Consider the following 18,156-nt stretch of genomic DNA (forward strand, 5'->3'; position numbering starts at 1 on the left):
TCCAAAATCTCTGAAATAGAATGGAGAAAATACGAGAAACATTTAACAAGGAACTAGAAGGACTAAAGAGCAAACAAACAATGATGGACAATACAATAAATGAAATTAAAAATACTCTAGAAGGAATCAATAGCAGAATAACTGAGGCAGAAGAAGGCATAACTGACCAGGAAGTTAAAATAGTGGAAATAACTGCTGCAGAGCAAATAGAGAAAGAGAATGAAAAGAATTGAGGACAGACTCAGAGACTTCTGGGACAACCTTAAACACACCAACATTTGAATTATATGGGCCCCAGAGGAAGAGAAAAAGTAAAAGACACAGAAAATATTTGAAGACATCATAGTTGAAAACTTCCCTAACATCATTAAGGAAATAGGCAATCAAGTAAAGGAAGTGCAGAGTGTCCAATACAGGATACCAAGGAGAAACATGCCAAGAAACATATTAATCAAACTATCAAAAATTAAATACAAAGAAAAAATGTTAAAAGCAGCAAGGGAAAAGAAACAAATAACATATGAGGGAAACCCCATAAGGTTAACAGCTGATCTTTCAGCAGAAACTCTGCAAGCCCGAAGGAAGTGACAGGATATATTTAAAGGGAAAAAGGGAAAAACCTACAACCAAGATTACTCTACCCAGCAAGGATCTCATTCAGATTCAATGGAGAAATTAAAACCTTTACAAACAAGCAAAGGTTAAGAGAATTCAGCACCACCAAACCAACTTTACAACAAATGCTAAAGGAACTTCTCTAAGTAGGAAACACAAGACAAGGAAAAGACCTACAATAACAAACCACAGACAATTAAGAAGATGGTAATAGGAACATACATATAGATAATTACATTAAATGTAAATGGATTAAATGCTCCAACCAAAAGATAGACTGGCTGAATGGATACAAAAACAAGACCCATATATATGCTGTCTACAAGAGACCCACTTCAGACCTAGGGACACATACAGACTGAAAGTGAGGGGAGGGAAAAAGATATTCCATGCAAATGGAAATCAAAGGAAGGCTGGAATAGCAATTCTCATATCAGACAAAATAGACTTTAAAATAAAGACTATTACAAGAGATAAAGAAAGACACTACATAATGTTCAAGGGATCAATCCAAGAAGAAGATATAACAATAGTAAATATTTATGCACCCAACATAGGAGCACCTCAATACATAAAGCAAATGCTAACAGCCATAAAAGGGGAAATCATCAGTAACACAATAATAGTACAGGATTTTAACACCTCACTTTCACTAATGGACAGATAATCCAAAATGAAAATAAACAAGGAAACACAAGTTTTAAATAACACATTACACCAGAGAGACTTAATTGATATTTATAGGACATTCCATCCAAAACAACAGAACACAATTTCTTCTCAAGTGCTCATGGAACATTCTCCAAGATAGATCATATCTTGGGTCACAAACCAAGTCTCAGTAAATTTAAGAAAATTGAAATCATATCAAGTGTCTTTTCTAACCCCAACACTATGAGACTAGATACCAATTACAGGAAAAAAACTGTAAGAAATACAAACACATGGAGGCTAAATATTATGTTACTAAATAACCAAGAGAACAAATCAGGGAGAATAAACCAAAGAGAAAATCAGAAAATACCTAGAACCAAATGACAATGAAAACAAAATGACCCAAGACCTATGGGATGCAGCAAAAGCTGTTCTAAGAGAGAAGTGTATAGCAATACAATCCAACCTCAAGAAACAAGGAAAGTCTCAAATAAACAACCTAAACTTACACCTAAAGCAATTAGAGAAAGAAGAAAAAGAAAACCCCAAAGTTAGCAGAAGGAAAGAAATCATAAAGATCAGATGAGAAATAAATGAAAAAGAAATAAAGAAAACAGTAGCAAACATTAATAAAACTAAAAGGTGGTTGTTTGAGAAGATAAACAAAATTGATAAGCCATTAGCCAGACTCATCAAGAAAACAAAGGAGAAGACTCAAATCAACAGAATTAGAAATGAAAAAGAAGTAACAACTGGCACCACAGAAATACAAAGGATCATGAGGGATTACTACAAGTAACTGTAAGCCAATAAAATGGACAACCTGGAATTAATGGACAAATTCTTAGAAAACTACAAACTTCCAAGACTGAACCAGGAAGAAATAAAAAATATAAACAGATCAATCAGAACACTGAAATTGAAACTGTGATTAAAAATCTTCCAACAAACAAAATCCCAGGACAAGATGGCTTCAAAGGCAAATTCTAACAAACATTTACAGAAGAGCTAAGACCTATCATTCTTAAATCTTCCAAAGTATAGCAGAGGGTGGAACACTCCCAACCTTATTCTATGAGGCCACCATCACCCTGATACCAAAACCAGACAAAAAAAGAAAACTACTGACAAATATCACTGATAAACATATATGCAAAAATCCTAAACAAAATACTATCAAACAGAATCCAACAGCACATTAAAAGGATCATACACCATGATCAAGTGAGGTTTATCTCAGTAATGCAAGGATTCTTCAATATACGCAAATCAATCAACGTGATACACCATATTAACTGAAGGATAAAAACCACATGATAATCTCAATAGATGCAGGAAAGCTTTCGACAAAATTCAACACCCATTTAGGATAAAAAAACTCCAGAAAGTGGGCATAGAGGGAACCTACCTCAACACAATAAAGGCCATATATGACAAACCCACAGTCAACATATTTCTCAGTGGTGAAAAACTCAGACCATTTCCTCTAAAATCAGGAACTTGACAAGGTTGCACGCTCTCACTGCTATTATTCAATATAGTTTTGGGAGTTTTATCCACAGCAATCAGAGAAGAAAAAGAAATTAAAGGAATGCAAATTGGGAAAGAAGACATAAAACTGTCAATGCAGTTGATATGATACTATAAGTAGAGAATCCTGATGATGCTACCAGAAAACTACTAGAGCTAATCAATGAATTTGGTAAAGTAGCAGGGTACAAAATTAATGCACAGAAATCTCTTGCATTCCTATACTCTAATGATCAAAAATTTGAAAGAGAAATTAAGGAAACACTCCCCTTTACCACTGCAACAAAAAGAATAAAATACCTAGGAATAAACCTACCTAAGGAGGTAAAAGACCTGTACTCAGAAAACTATAAGACACTGATGAAAGAAATCAAAGATGACACAAAACGATGGAGAGATACACCATGTTCTTGGATTGGAAGAATCAATATTGGGAAAATGACTCTACTACCCAAAGCAACCTACAGATTCAATGCAATCCTGATAAAACTACCAATGGCATTTTTACAGAACTAGAACAAAAAATTTCACAATTTGTGTGGAGACACAAAAGACTCTGAATAGCCAAAGTGATCTTGAGAAAGAAAAATGGAGCTGGAGGAATCAGGATCTCTCACTTCAGACTATAGTACAAAGCTACAGTAATCAGAGTATGGTACTGGCACAAAAACAGAAATATAGATCAATGGAGCAAGATAGAAAGTCTGAAAATAAAACCACTCACATATGGTTACCTTATTTTTGATAAAGGAGGCAAGAATGTACAATGAAGAAAAGAGAGCCTTTTCAATAAGTGGTGCTGGGAAAACTGGCCAGCTACATGTAAAAGAATGAAATTAGAACAGTTCCTAATACCATACACAAAAATAAACTCAAAATGGATTAAAGTCCTAAATGTAAAGCCAGACACTATAAAACTCTTAAAGGAGAACATAGGCAGGACACTCTATGACATAAACCACAGCAAGATCCTTTTTGACCTACCTCCTAGAGAAATGGAGATAAAAACAAAATTAAACAAATGGGACCTAATGAAACTTAAAAGCTTCTGCACAGCAAAGGAGACTATAAACAAGTGAAAAGACAATTGTTAGAATGGGAGATGAAACTGACAAAGGATTAATCTCCAAAATATACAACCAGCTTATGCAGCTCAATTAAAAAAAAAAAAAGATAACCAATCCAAAAATGGACACAAGACCTAAATAGACATTTCTCCAAAGAAGATATGCAGATTGGCAACAAAATATGAAAGGATGCTCAACATCACTAATCATTAGAGAAATGCAAATCAAAACCACAAAGAGGTATCAGCTCACACCAGTCTGAATGGCCATCATCAAAAAGTTACAAATAATAAATGCTGGAGAGGGTGTGGAGAAACCCTCTTGCACTGTTGGTGGGAATGTAAATTGATACAGCCACTATGGAGAACACTGTGGAAATTCCTTAAAAAACTAGAAATAGAACTACCATATGACCCAGCAATCTCACTACTGGGCATACACCCTGAGAAAACCATAGTTCAAAAAGAGTCATGTACCACAATATTCTTCACAGCTCTATTTACAATAGCCAGGACATGGAAGCAGCCTAAGTGTCCATCAACAGATGAATGGATAAAGAAGATGTGGCACATATGTAAAATGGAATATTACTTGGCCATAAAAAGAAACGAAACTGAGTTATTTGTACTGAGGTGGATGGACCTAGATTCTGTCATACAGAGTGAAGTAAGTCAGAAGGAGAAAACAAATACTGTATGCTAACACATATATATGGAATCTTAAAAAAATAATGGTTCTGAAGAAACTAGGGACAGACAGGAATAAAGATGCAGAGGTAGTGAAGGGACCTGAGGACATGGGGCAGCGGGGGGGTGGAAGGCTAAACTGGGATGAAGTGAAGGTGTAACATTGACATATATACATTACCAATGTAAAATAGATAGCTAGGGGGAAGCAGCTGCATAGCACAGGGAGATCAGCTCGGTGCTTTGTGAGCACCTAGAGGGGTGGGATAGGGAGGGTGGGAGAGAGGTCCAGGAAGGAGGAGATATGGGGATATATGTATATGTATAGCTGATTCACTTTGTTATACAGCAGAGGCTAACAGAACATTGTAAGGCGATTATGCTCCCATAAAGATATTAAAAACTAAAAATAAATAAATAAATAAATAAATGAACTGTAGATAATTACAAAGATGCACGTTATCCCAAATCCATGGCCTGGGTATTTAACATGGCCTATCCTCTTATAAGAATTCGTTGGTTTTCTTGACCAGATCAATGTATTATATTCTCTCCCCACAGGATTTGAAGGGGAAAAGACATCATGGTTAACTGTATTTGTAAGTTTTCTACACACACACACACACACACACACACACACACACACACCAAACTGCTGCTTCCTAATTCATTCTAAGGGTTTGTTTTATACTAACTCAAACCCAAGAATTGTATCAGTAGCAAAAATGAAATTACTACAGACACTGTGATTGTAATTCATGTTTCTGGTTTAGTGAAAGTTTTCATTATTCTAAAGTGCCTGACTGTAATGGAAAATGACTGCATAATTTTTCTTTAAAAATCTCTCTTCAGTTCATTGGACACATATAGCTTCATCCTTCTATGCCCATTTTGGAATAGTTCTGAAAATGTCACACAGATATTCATACCAATTTGGAAAATGTCAAGTACATTTAATTTTATGTTTGACAGTTGATAGATTCCTTCATTCAGTTTCTTCATTTTACTTCTTTAGATATGAAGGGTTTTGCTCAGATTAATATGCAGACCTCCATTAAATAGACCAGTTTTGAGACTTTGTGATAAAGGTGCATTTTGGGTTCTAAATTCTCTGTTCCCTTTGAGTCACCAGATGATTTCCAGTCTTGTCTTTTTCACAGACCATCACAACAGTCCTCTAGCTATCTCTGCCTTAGGAGAGGTCAGGATCCGAATGGCATGTCTCAAGTGATGCTGAATTGGTCCTATTACCCACTCATTACCCCAATTCCTCTTGTCTACTAGACTGTACTAGAGATGTGCATTTTTCTGTCCTCAAGCAGCTCACAATCTTATAAAATAAGACAACTAACTGTCATAGAGTATGTTATATGTCTATGTTAAGTATTTATATGTAAATACAACTAACTTTCATAGAGTACAACTATGTTAGTGACATAAAATAGTGCTTTAGTATCATGGAGGATAAACTGACCTCACAGAGGATGTGGGATGTCTATATACTGTGAATATACACAATATTTGAGCTGGACCTTGAGGAATGAGAGAAAGGTAAGGAAAGAAAAAGAAGTTGTTTGAATAGAGTTTGTGAAACAAGCAAAATCACGTACTGGGGGGCGGGGGGGCAAGTAGTTTGCTGTGTTTAGACTTTAAAACACAGAATGCAGAGTGAGAGAAGCAGCAGCAAGAAATTATGATGCTAGGAAGTGAGGCAGAGGCCAAGCTTGAGCAATTGAATGAAATATTAAGGAGTTTGGGGGAACCTAAGAATGTTTCTCAGAAGTAACTAAAAAAGAGTTCACTTGTTCAAGCATATATTATAGAAGATTAGAATTGGTAGCAAAACCAAATTGCAAGTGTTGAAGTGAGATGTTCTCAAACTTAAAAGCATCTAAGAGTCACTTGGTAAACATATTAAGTAAAGTTGCTAGATCCTCAATCATCCTATGTAGAGGGGATCCAGTGATCTGCATTTTCAGTAAGTGCCCCAGGGGATTCTGTTGAGAACAGTTTATGGACCCTACCTTGAGAAACAGTGGGTTAAGTTATTGTGTAGAAAGTAAATGGAAGCAGTGAAAGTAGAACATTTTTTTTTTCAAGAAGTTGAGGATGAAGGAAAGAAGAAAAAATGGTTAAGAATATGAGTTCTGGATTCATAATTTATAGGTTTGCATCCTGGTCACCACTCATTTCTGTGGAATCTTGGGCAGATCACTCTGCACTGCAATCGCCCCACATGTAAAATGGGAAGAATCATAGCATCTAGCTCATAGGATTTTATGAAGCTTATATGATGGTTAGAAGTAAAATGATTTGGCTAATTTCCAGAAGATAGTAAGTGTTCAGTACATTTTAGGAATTATTATTATTGCTGACATTATTATTTTAGGAAGCAGTAAGATAAATAAATATTGTTTTCAAATATTCAAAATCTCTGCTTGTAGTATAGAGAGTTTCACAATGCAAAAGAATTTATTTTTGAATCTGGATCTCAGAGTTGAAGAAATAAATGGAATAAAAGGCACAACTGGTACACCTTGCTGAGAAAGAGAGCTTGATAATTTTTAGAAGCAGAAGCAAAAGGAGAAAGAATTAGAATTTAAAATGTATACTTATTTTCCAAATCTCTGTGTACTGAAGTCATGGAAGCAAATGAGAAAGTTTGCAATGAATCACCCTCAGCTATCTTTGTGATAATAAAAAGATAATATAATTTGCCCCTGTGAGTGTTCCAAGTTTGCCCTCTCATATTACCATTAACCCTTCAATTTCAGCAGTTATTTTCTTTTATTTCATTGAGAAAATCAAGAGGTATCTGAATTCTATGTGCACTTTCTCAACTTTTATGCATTCTGTTATACAATGTCACTGTATTTTTATGATTTCTCTTCACTCGTACTTCTGTCATGATGGTATTCAGCTCTCTCGTCAACTAAATCCAATCTCTTTCTTGGCTTTGACCTTCTCCCCCTTTCCATCTCCTATGAGACACCTTGCTCCATCAATTTCTCTTACTCTTGAATCTTTAATTTCATTATATTATCTTTCTACTCTCATACATTTGCTTACCTCTCTACAAACATTTAACTAAAAACCAGTATCTTTCTATCAACAATCTTTACACGTTTCTATATTCTTTTTCCTACTTTTGACCACAAATATCTTGATGATAACTCTAAGCAATGCCTTCTCAATCATTTAATTCAAATGCTGTCATTGAATCTTCTCCCTTCCTGATCTTTCTATATGATTTGACATTCTTCGCCCTGTTTGTCATATTGAAACTCATCCTTTGAATTCTGTGTTCTTCTACCTATTCCCTTTCTTTATTTCCTTTTCCAGATAGTTTATTTAAGATCTGAACTTAAGCATTATATAAAAATTTTGCTATTGCTCTTTTACCTGTTTTCTCTTGTTTATTGTAATCTCACCAATTTATATGGCTACAAGTATTATCTTCATTTCAATTACTTTCAAATCTAAAATTTCTGTTGGTTATCTCCACTAGGATATCATGCAGTCATCTCAGACTCATTTATATAAATAACAACATCGTCCTAAATTTCATTTTGCACTCCCAATTCCTGACTGAACTTTTCTTTCTGCCTTCTGCTTTTGTACAAATGTTGCCATCATTCTCCAAGTTACTTGGATTTAAATTTTGGATGTAACTTTGCCCCTTCCCAGTACTTCATTAACTATTTCTAAATGTTTCCAAAACCTTCAAATCTTATCTTGGTAAAATCTCTCATATCTTTTCTCTCCTTTAAATATCATCACTACCACTCTATTTCATATTCTATGAGCTGTCACACATAGTTGAGGAAGTTGTGTATTGCACAATTTTAAGGGTACCATTCACATAGAATATGATGTGAAGTGTTCCCTAGTGTTTTGTTCTGCAAATTCTGCTGAAATACGTGTAACTTCCCTGTAAACCCTAGCTACGTGAACCAATGACATAGACTCATAGCCAGTCTTCTAACTTGTAGTTTGCTATTTGACTAAACCACACTGCAAATTACCTTCCCTAAAGTTTAGTTTCAGGCATACCATTATCCTACTTGAAAGTCTTCACTGGCTTTTTCTTGTCTTGCTGAAGGAAGCATCAACTCTTTAATGTTGTAATAAAAGTCTTTGTCAAAATGTCCCTGACATACATTTGAGCCACAAAAATGTATCTTGTGATTTTTTAAAACAAAACTGTTTTTTGAATATTGCCAAAGGTAAGTTAACATCTGTTTTCTATTTTAGATACAAATTGGAACTAATTTAAGCACAAAAGGACTATCTCAGGTATCTAAGGAAGTATAACAATAACACAGCATAAAACAAAAATGAATACAAATAAAACAAATCTCATAAAGTTTGGGAACCAGTTCAGCTCTTCAGATTCAGTACCAGAAATTTACAATACTTCTCTAGTTAATGAAAAACTACTCATGTTAAAAAATTTAATCATTACCTCGTAAAATATGGTAAGGCAGGTTTTATTCAGGGGGACGACTGCAGTGTGGTTTTGCAGTAAGGGAGATAGATCAGGCTCAACTCTGAATATAAGGACAAGTGGAGATTTATAGCCAAGGAGCAGGGTGGAGGTCAGTGGATAGAAATTATTAGGAGGAACATCATGGCTAAGGGAATTCTTGTTAGACCGATTCAACAGAATTCTTGCTGAAGGCAGGCCAGGGTGATAAGCTATTCAGGGAGGTAGAAAAGGAATTTAATTAGATATCAAGGTTGGGTAATTTCTGCTAAGGAGATTCAGCAGAATTCTTACTAAAACTGAACTAAACTGGCCAGGGCAGAGCCCAAGGTTTGGACCTGGAGGGTTTAGAGGAGCCTGACTAGAGTTGGGTCAAGGAGAGTGTCTTTGTCACCCCCTAGACTACTAACATTGACTTGGTTACCAGCAGCTCCCAGTATCTGTCTGTCTCACATAAAAATACTATAATATGAGAAGAAAGAATGTGATTGGTGTAGGTCAACTCACCATCTACCTCAGATATGGACAACATGGCAAAGTCCCCAATGTGCAAAGATGAATGCCCCATGTGCATTGGATCAGTTCCTATAGAGGCAATAATTAAAGGATTTTTTAAATACTAATCCCTCTACATGGAATATCTCCTCCATGTAGTGATGGCTGTCACAATTGCTCTAGTATTTTTGGGCCACTTTACACTCATTTACTTTATTGAAACTTTTCTTGATCCTCTTAAGAGATTGTGACTCTTTTTCCTCTAAATCCTCTAGAATATAAACCTATTTTATCAAACACTATATTTTCTTATTCTTATATGTCATATATGTATCAACAGGGCACAACCCCAATAACTCATTAGGTTTTTCAGAGAACATCCTATTGCCTTACTTGTCTTTGTCTTATTCCTTTCACATAGCAGGGACAACAATATCTACCTTAGAGTCAGTTCTCATTAAATGATTGTTAGAGTGAAATGAATTGAAAGTAGTATATCTTGAGTTATTGTGTCTTAAGTCCCTTCAAATTACAGAAGAAGAAATCCACCGTGGTCTATAAGATCATTCTTCCCTGCTCAATACAGCTATTCTTCCACTTTCCCCTGACTGCCTCTCCCTCTGAACACCTCTGTTAAATTACAGTGATGCTCGGGCATTTTTCACAGAACTAGAACAAAAAATTTCACAATTTGTATGGAAACACAAAAGACCCCGAATAGCCAAAGCAATCTTGAGAACGAAAAACAAAGCTGAAGTAATCAGGCTCCCTGACTTCAGACTATACTACAAAGCTACAGTAATCAAGACAGTATGGTACTGGCACAAAAACAGAAAGATAGATCAATGGAACAGGATAGAAAGCCCAGAGATACACCCATGCACATATGGTCACCTTATCTTTGATAAGGGAGGCAGGAATGTACAGTGAAGAAAGGACAGCCTCTTCAATAAGTGGTGCTGGGAAAACTGGACAGGTACATGTAAAAGTATGAAAGTAGATCACTCCCTAACACCATACACAAAAATAAGCTAAAAATGGGTTAAAAACCTAAATGTAAGGCCAGAAACTATCAAACTCTTAGAGGAAAACATAGGCAGGACACTCTATGACATAAATCACAGCAAGATCCTTTTTGAACCATCTCCTAGAGTAATGGAAATAAAACCAAAAATAAACAAATGGGACCTAATGAAACTTCAAAGCTTTTGCACAGCAAAGGAAACCATAAACAAGACCAAAAGACAACCCTCAGAATGGGAGAAAATATTTGCAAATGAAGCAAATGACAAAGGATTAATCTCCAAAATTTATAAGCAGCTCATGCAGCTCAATAACAAAAAAACAAACAACCCAATCCAAAAATGGACAGAAGACCTAAATAGACATTTCTCCAAAGAAGATATTCAGTCTGCCAACAAACACATGAAAGAATGCTCAACATCACTAATCATTAGAGAAATGCAAATCAAAACTACAATGAGATATCATGTCACACCAGTCAGAATGGCCATCATCAAAAAATCTAGAAACAATAAATGCTGGAGAGGGTGTGGAGAAAAGGGAACCCTCTTGCACTGTTGGTGGGAATGTAAATTGATACAGCCACTATGGAGAACAGTATGGAGATTCCTTAAAAAACTACAAATAGAACTAACATATGACCCAGCAATCCCACTACTGGGCATATACCCTGAAAAAACCATAATTCAAAAAGAGTCATGTATCAAAATGTTCATTGCAGCTCTATTTACAATAGCCCGGAGATGGAAACAACCTATGTGTCCATCATCGGATGAATGAATAAAGAAGATGTGGCACATATATATGATGGAATATTACTCAGCCATAAAAGGAAACGAAATTGAGCTATTTGTAATGAGGTGGATAGACCTAGAGTCTGTCATACAGAGTGAAATAAGTCAGAAGGAGAGAGACAAATACCATATGCTAACACATATATATGGAATTTAAGAAAAAAAATGTCATGAAGAACCTAGGGATAAGACAGGAATAAAGACACAGACCTACTAGAGAATGGACTTGAGGATATGGGGAGGGGGAAAGGTAAGCTGTGACAAAGCGCGAGAGAGGCATGGACATATATACACTACCAAACGTAAGGCAGATAGCTAGTGGGAAGCAGCCGCATAGCACAGGGAGATCAGCTTGGGGCTTTGTGATTGCCTGGAGGAGTGGGATAGGGAGGGTGGGAGGGAAGGAGACGCAAGAGGGAAGAGATATGGGAACATATGTATATATAACTGATTTATTTTGTTGTAAAGCAGAAAGTAGCACACCATTGTAAAGCAATTATACTCCAATAAAGATGTTAAAAAATAAATAAATAAGTTACTGTGATTCTGAATTAGAAGATATTCTAGAGATAAAAAGTAGCTCCGCTGGGCATCCTTTAACTTGTCAGACTGGATTTTCTCCTTAAGTTCACCCCCCCACATTTTCAATCCAATGTTATTCTAAGAGAGGACTCCATATATATTAGTGATATCTAGAATCTGACGTGTCACATTTTGAGTTAAAACCAGATATTTAATTACACTGCTTGATGCCTGATTATCCAAGACAGTGATTTGTATTTTTATGGGTGGGACTGATTATTTTTAGAATTCCGAGGTGCAATATTTCCACCTGTTTTCTCTGTATTATTGACAGGTTTACATGTCTGACTAAATGCTGTTCATATTTTGAAGAGATTTAAATTAATTATACCTACTAAAGGCTTATTATAAAATGCTCAGTTGCCTGGTCCTCAGAGAGAATTTCCACTAAGTTTTCTAAGTTCAATTTAGGTGACAAGAAAAGAAAAAAGAGAAAGAAGTGAAAAATAAAAACTGAGTGAGGTTACAAAACAAATTTAGTGCTGTGACGCCATAAAATTTGCCAGAGTTGTCCAGGCAGTTAGTAAAATGTATTACTGATATTGGGCTGCATGATAATTGTGTAAAAAGAAGCATTCCATGTTAACTATTATAAACCATGATTTTTCTATGATTATTGCTATGTATTAATACTTAGGTGTTGTCAAAATGCATAAGAAAATTTGAGTATAAAATGCTCTATTAGGTAGTTCACTTACTATACATAGTAAAATTTTTCATTAAGTGTTTTGACATTAAATGAATGCCATTTGTAAAACTTGTGGAAACATGGAGTTACTATGGAAACAGATGAAGGGGGAGACCTTAAGGGAGAACCCTCATAAATACAAGCTGTGAGATTTTCTTCCTCAGTTCTCTTTTGCTTTATTCAGCTTCTTATGTTAAGTCTGACATTAATGTTCTGAAAGTAACATTTCCAAAGTGCTTTGCAGGGCTTATTTTTCTATCACTACCCCAGCAATTTAAGATTGAGTAAACACCATCAGACCCCATTCACTTATGTAAGGATTCATGATTCTAATTGCTGTTCCCTAAGTATTATATATTGTTTGCAGAAAATAGCATTGCTTTGCCTTCAGATAATCAGTTCAATGACAGTTGCAATGAGTCTTCCTCCTACTATTCAGTGTCAGGTGCATTTCACAGCTTTCCTGTCTCCCTTTTGTGAGCACTAATTATCTCAGTCTTCTGAGCTTAATATTTATGCTGAAGCATCTGTATTCTGTAGGACTATAATGCAGGAAGGCACCTGGATTTCTTCTAGTAGGGTTGTACCCCTGATTTCCTTCTGTATTATCACCTTTTCCCATCCAATTTCACAGTCAAAGGAAGTAGGCTAGTTCCCATGTACATTTTAGAGAAATGCTAGTGCGGTGACAGATGAACTCCACAAATTCAGTGGGTTAACAAAATAGGCATTTATTTCTCACCCACAAAAAATCCAGAGTGGGAGATCTTAACTGGCAGTGGCTCTCCTCCACACATTAATGCAGAAATCCAAACTCTTTCGATCTTGCCACTCTGTCAACTATTTTTAAAAATTTTTTGGCCATGCCACGCAGCATCAGGACTTTAGTTCCCTGACCAGGGATCTAACCCATGCTTCCTGAAGTGAAAACAGGGAATCTTAACCACTCGACCACCAGGGAGGTCCCTCTGTCAACTTTAACATGTGACTTCCAAGATTGCTGCAGTTTTCTCCATCTAAGTCAGCCAAAAGGGAAAGAACGTGAAGAAGCACACATGAAAGGCTTTTATAGCCCAGACTAACAGGTGATACACATCAGTTCTGCTTGCATTCTGTTGGTTAAAATTTCGTCACATGACCCCTTTTACATGTAAGAGAGGGTGATAATGTAATCTAGCTACATGTGCCAAAATAAGAGGAAGCAGTTTCGACGAACAGCTAGCCAGTTTCTACTAAGTGAAAGTTGCATTAATACATTTATTTTTAAATTGAAATATAGCTGATGTACAATTTTCAGGTGTAGTACATAATGATTTGACATCTGTGTACATCATGAAATGATCACCATGATAGGTAATTGAGAAACTGAGGATGATTTTTGTTTGTTTATTTAGTTTGAAGTGAGTGAATGATATAGCTTGAACTCAATATTAGCCATCTAACATGTACTCCCTTCTCTTTCAGCTGTGGGACAAATACATTTCTGCTTCATTGATCTATTTTAAGCTTGGCCATGTGACTTTTATGACCAATGGAGTGTAGGTGGAATTCACAAGATACAAATTCTGAACTTTGACATTAAGGGGTGTCATGTGTTTCTTTAGCAGCCTGGCAGCATCTGACCTTTTACATAAAAAGAGCATGCCCATAAAGCTGCCATCCCTCCAGGCTGGGCCTGTGAATGAGGCACGTGAAGCAAAGTTGCCTTAGCTAAATAGCAGATAAATAGCAAACCTCCAGATCTGTAAATTGGGTAATATATACTTATTATTATTTTACTGAATTTTGTGGTGGTCACTTGGTACATAGTATTATTGTGTCAACTGCTGACTAATTCAATACAAAACAAGTTTTTCAAGACAAGTTAATTTTTAAGTCAAATATTTTAAATAATACTGGATCTGTAGTATCTTTTTTTTTTTTTTTACTTATATATAACTGAGTGGATGGGAAAGGGGGAGGCAGGGGACATTTTCTTAAAGAAAAACCCAAACACGGTAACTTTTTGTTTGTTTATCTGCCCAGCTTCTGCTAAATGTAATAACCAAGACCAGGAGGTATTTCCCAGTGAATTCTCTGCTTTCTGTGGCCACCCGCCTCCATTGCCTATTGCCTCTGTGTATGGAGTATTAACAGGTTAGTAAAAGTTGATAGTTCTTCCTGCCTTAACTCAAAATGTGTCTGCATTACATATAGAAGAAATTCCTTATATGTAGATGCCACGTTTCTTGTTTTCAAAACAGATTTGATATGTTAATGTGATGGTTAAAAACTTGGTTAGGGAGAAAAATAGAAATGTGTTTGGAGCTGGACTCTACCACTTACTATGTTGCCTTAGATAAATTATTGAACTTACATAAACCTTAGTTTTGCCATATAAAAAGGGAGGATAATAATATTACCTATCACACCTGGTAATTTTAAGCTAATGTGTATATAGGTATTTAGCATAATTATTGGCACAAAAGGAAGAGTTTAATAGATGATGACAACGATGATGGCAGCCTTCTGTCGGTCATTTTGTGATAATTTGAGGACAGGAAAGCAAATACCTGTTTATGGTATCACCTTATTCCCAAATTTTATACTTTGTATTACTTGATTTTTAATTAACCTACAGAGGAAAATCTCATATGAACAGTTTGTTCAAGTGCTTGTTATTCTAACATAGTACACAAAAAGAGTATGCTAGCTGGTTTTAAGACTGTATTATTTCCAGGATATAATTGCCTTTTTGGCAAAAGTATAGAATTAAAAGTATTTTTAATAAAAAATGTGAGGTTAGACTAATTGAAAATTTCCTTATTCAATAATCTTACTTCTAAAAATATGAATATGTTTTCTTAGTATGCCCAAATTTAAATCAACAGTACAGAATATTTTTCATTGCTTCATTTAATAACTAAATCCTTAGTTGTTCTCTTTTCATCCACAAAGATACCTTATCACATTTCACTGGAAAGACAAACAGATTATTAAAACTCTTATCACATTTCTGTCTGGGCCCCCTACAGCAGTAAACTTACATGTTGCCAAATAGACCATTTGGAAAATTACACGAGAGATGAATCAGAAGGCAAAATACCTAGAGACTGTGTAATTAGCTTTAGAAATTAGGACTACCTGAGTGTAAATGGTCACAATATTGGCAGATTAAAAACAATCTCTTGATCAGGGACCAGGCTATATTACTTATGTGAACAGCTTAGATATTTATAGAGATTTCCAGTGCTATTTCTTTTTGAGTCTTTTTCTCTTCTCCTTTCCTTTGTGTCCTTTTTACTTCAGCTTGAAGCACGGCTGCTCTGGCCAGTTTTTCTGTCGTAGGTGTTCAGGAAAGTGTGTGTGGGGATGTGAGTGTCCATTATGTGGTGTAGAGGTAATGTATGAACAGCGCAAGGTGTTGTTTTCAGAAGCATGAAGGCTCATATGAGAATAAAATATGGATCTCTCAACATGTTTTAAGTCAAATGCAAGAGGGCAAATAGCTTTTATTAAGCAAGGTTCTTAATTGCAAGTGTAACCTGCCTCTCACTAACTTAAGCAAAAAGGGAATTTATAGACCCTGGAAATGAAGAGTCTCAAAAATAGTGAAAGCTAGATTCAGGCACAGCTGGTTAGAGGGTCAGCAATAAGACTGTCAGAGATTGTTCTCTTTCTACCTCTCAGCTCTGCTTTCCTTTGTGTTGACTTCATTTCCATGGATACTCATTGGGCACCATGGCTGCTGGCAAGCTCCAAGTTATTACCTGCTTTTCTGTTAGCAATCTCAAATGTATTTATATCTGTATACGTTATTTATATTTTTCATGTTCCTTTATGAATTGATATGCTATTCCTGATCCCTGACATACCCTGTCCACTTTCTTTAACTGATCAATTACTAATATTTAAAAATTAGTTTAGATTTCACCTCATACAGGGAGCCTTCCCTGATCATCTGAGACTTATAATTTTTAATTATATAATAATTACACCACCTGTTGCAGCCTCTTCTAGCATTTATTACATGATTGAAAATGTCCCATTTGTTTATTTTTGCTTTTATTTCCTTTACTTTAGGAGATGGATCCAAAAAAAACATTGCTGCAATTTATGTCAGAGTGTTCTGCCTATTATTTTCCCCTAGGAATTTTATAGTAGCTGGTCTTACCTTTAGGTCTTTAATGCATTTTGAGTTTATTTTTGTATATGGTGTTAGAGAATGCTCTAATTTCATTCTTTTACATGTAGTTCTCCAGTTTTCCCAGCACCATTTGTTGAAGAAGCTGTCTTTTCTCCATTGTATATTCTTGCCTCCTTTGTTGTAGATTAATTGACCATAGGTGTGCAGGTTTATTTCCGGGCTTTCTATCCTGTTCCATTGATCTATGTATCTGTTTTTGTGCCAGTATAATACTATTTTGATAACTGTATCGTTATCAGTTTTTTGCGGTATAGTCTTTGTGCTATAGTCTGAAGTCAGGAAGCCTGATTCCTCCAGCTCCGTTTTTCTTTCTCAAGATTGCTTTGGCTATTCAGGTCTTTTGTGTTTCCATGTAACTTTTAGAATTATGTGTTCTTGTTCTGTGAAAAATGCCATTGGTATTTTGATAGAGATTACATTGAATCTGTAGATTGCCTTAGGTAGTATGGTCATTTTAACAATATTGATTCTTCTAATACAAGAACATGGTGTATCTTTCCATCTGTTTGTGTCATCTTCGATTTCTTTCATCAGTGTCTTATAGTTTTCAGGGTACAAGGTCTTTTGCCTCCTTAGGTAGGTTCATTCCTAGGTATTTTATTCCTGGAGATTGTTTCCTTAATTTCTGTGTCTGAAACATCATTGTTAGTTTATAGAGATGTAACAGATTTCTATATATTAATTTTATATCCTGCAACTTTTACTGAATTCATTGGTGAGTTCTAGTCATTTTCTGGTGTCATCTTTAGGATTTTCTATGTACAGTAGCATGCCATCTGCAAACAGTGGCAGTTTTACTTCTTTCCAATTTGGATATTTTTATTTCTTTTTCTTGTCTGATTGCTGTGGTTAGGGCTTCTAAAACTGTGTTGAATAAAAGTGGCAAGTGTGGACATCTTTGTCTTGTTCTTGGTCTTAGAAGAAATGGTTTCAGTTTTCACTGTTGAGTATGATGTTAGGTGTGTGCTTGTCATGTATGGCCTTTATTATGTTGAGGTATCTTTCCTCCATACCCACTTTCTGGAGAGTTTTTATCATAAATGGATGTTGAATTTTGTCAAAAATTCTTTTTGTCAAAAGAATTTTGTCAAATTACAAAGGAAATTTTGTAATTTCCTTTTTTGTGATATCTTTTTCTGGTTTTGGTATTAGGGTGATGCTGGCCTTATAGAATGAGTTTGAAAGTGTTCCTTTCTCTGAAATTTTTTAGAATAGTTTCAGAAGGATAGGTGTTAACTCTTCTCTAAATGTTTGGTAGAATTCACCTGTGAAGCAATCTGGTCCTGGCCTTTTGTTTGTTGGAATATTTTAAATTATTGTTTCAAGTTCATTACTGGTAATTGGTCTGTT

The sequence above is a fragment of the Delphinapterus leucas genome, chromosome 7 (assembly GCF_059928025.1).
Source record: "Delphinapterus leucas isolate spDelLeu-1000000601 "Yukka" chromosome 7, BTC_Dleu_Yukka2, whole genome shotgun sequence".
Classification (NCBI taxonomy): Eukaryota; Metazoa; Chordata; class Mammalia; order Artiodactyla; family Monodontidae; genus Delphinapterus; species Delphinapterus leucas.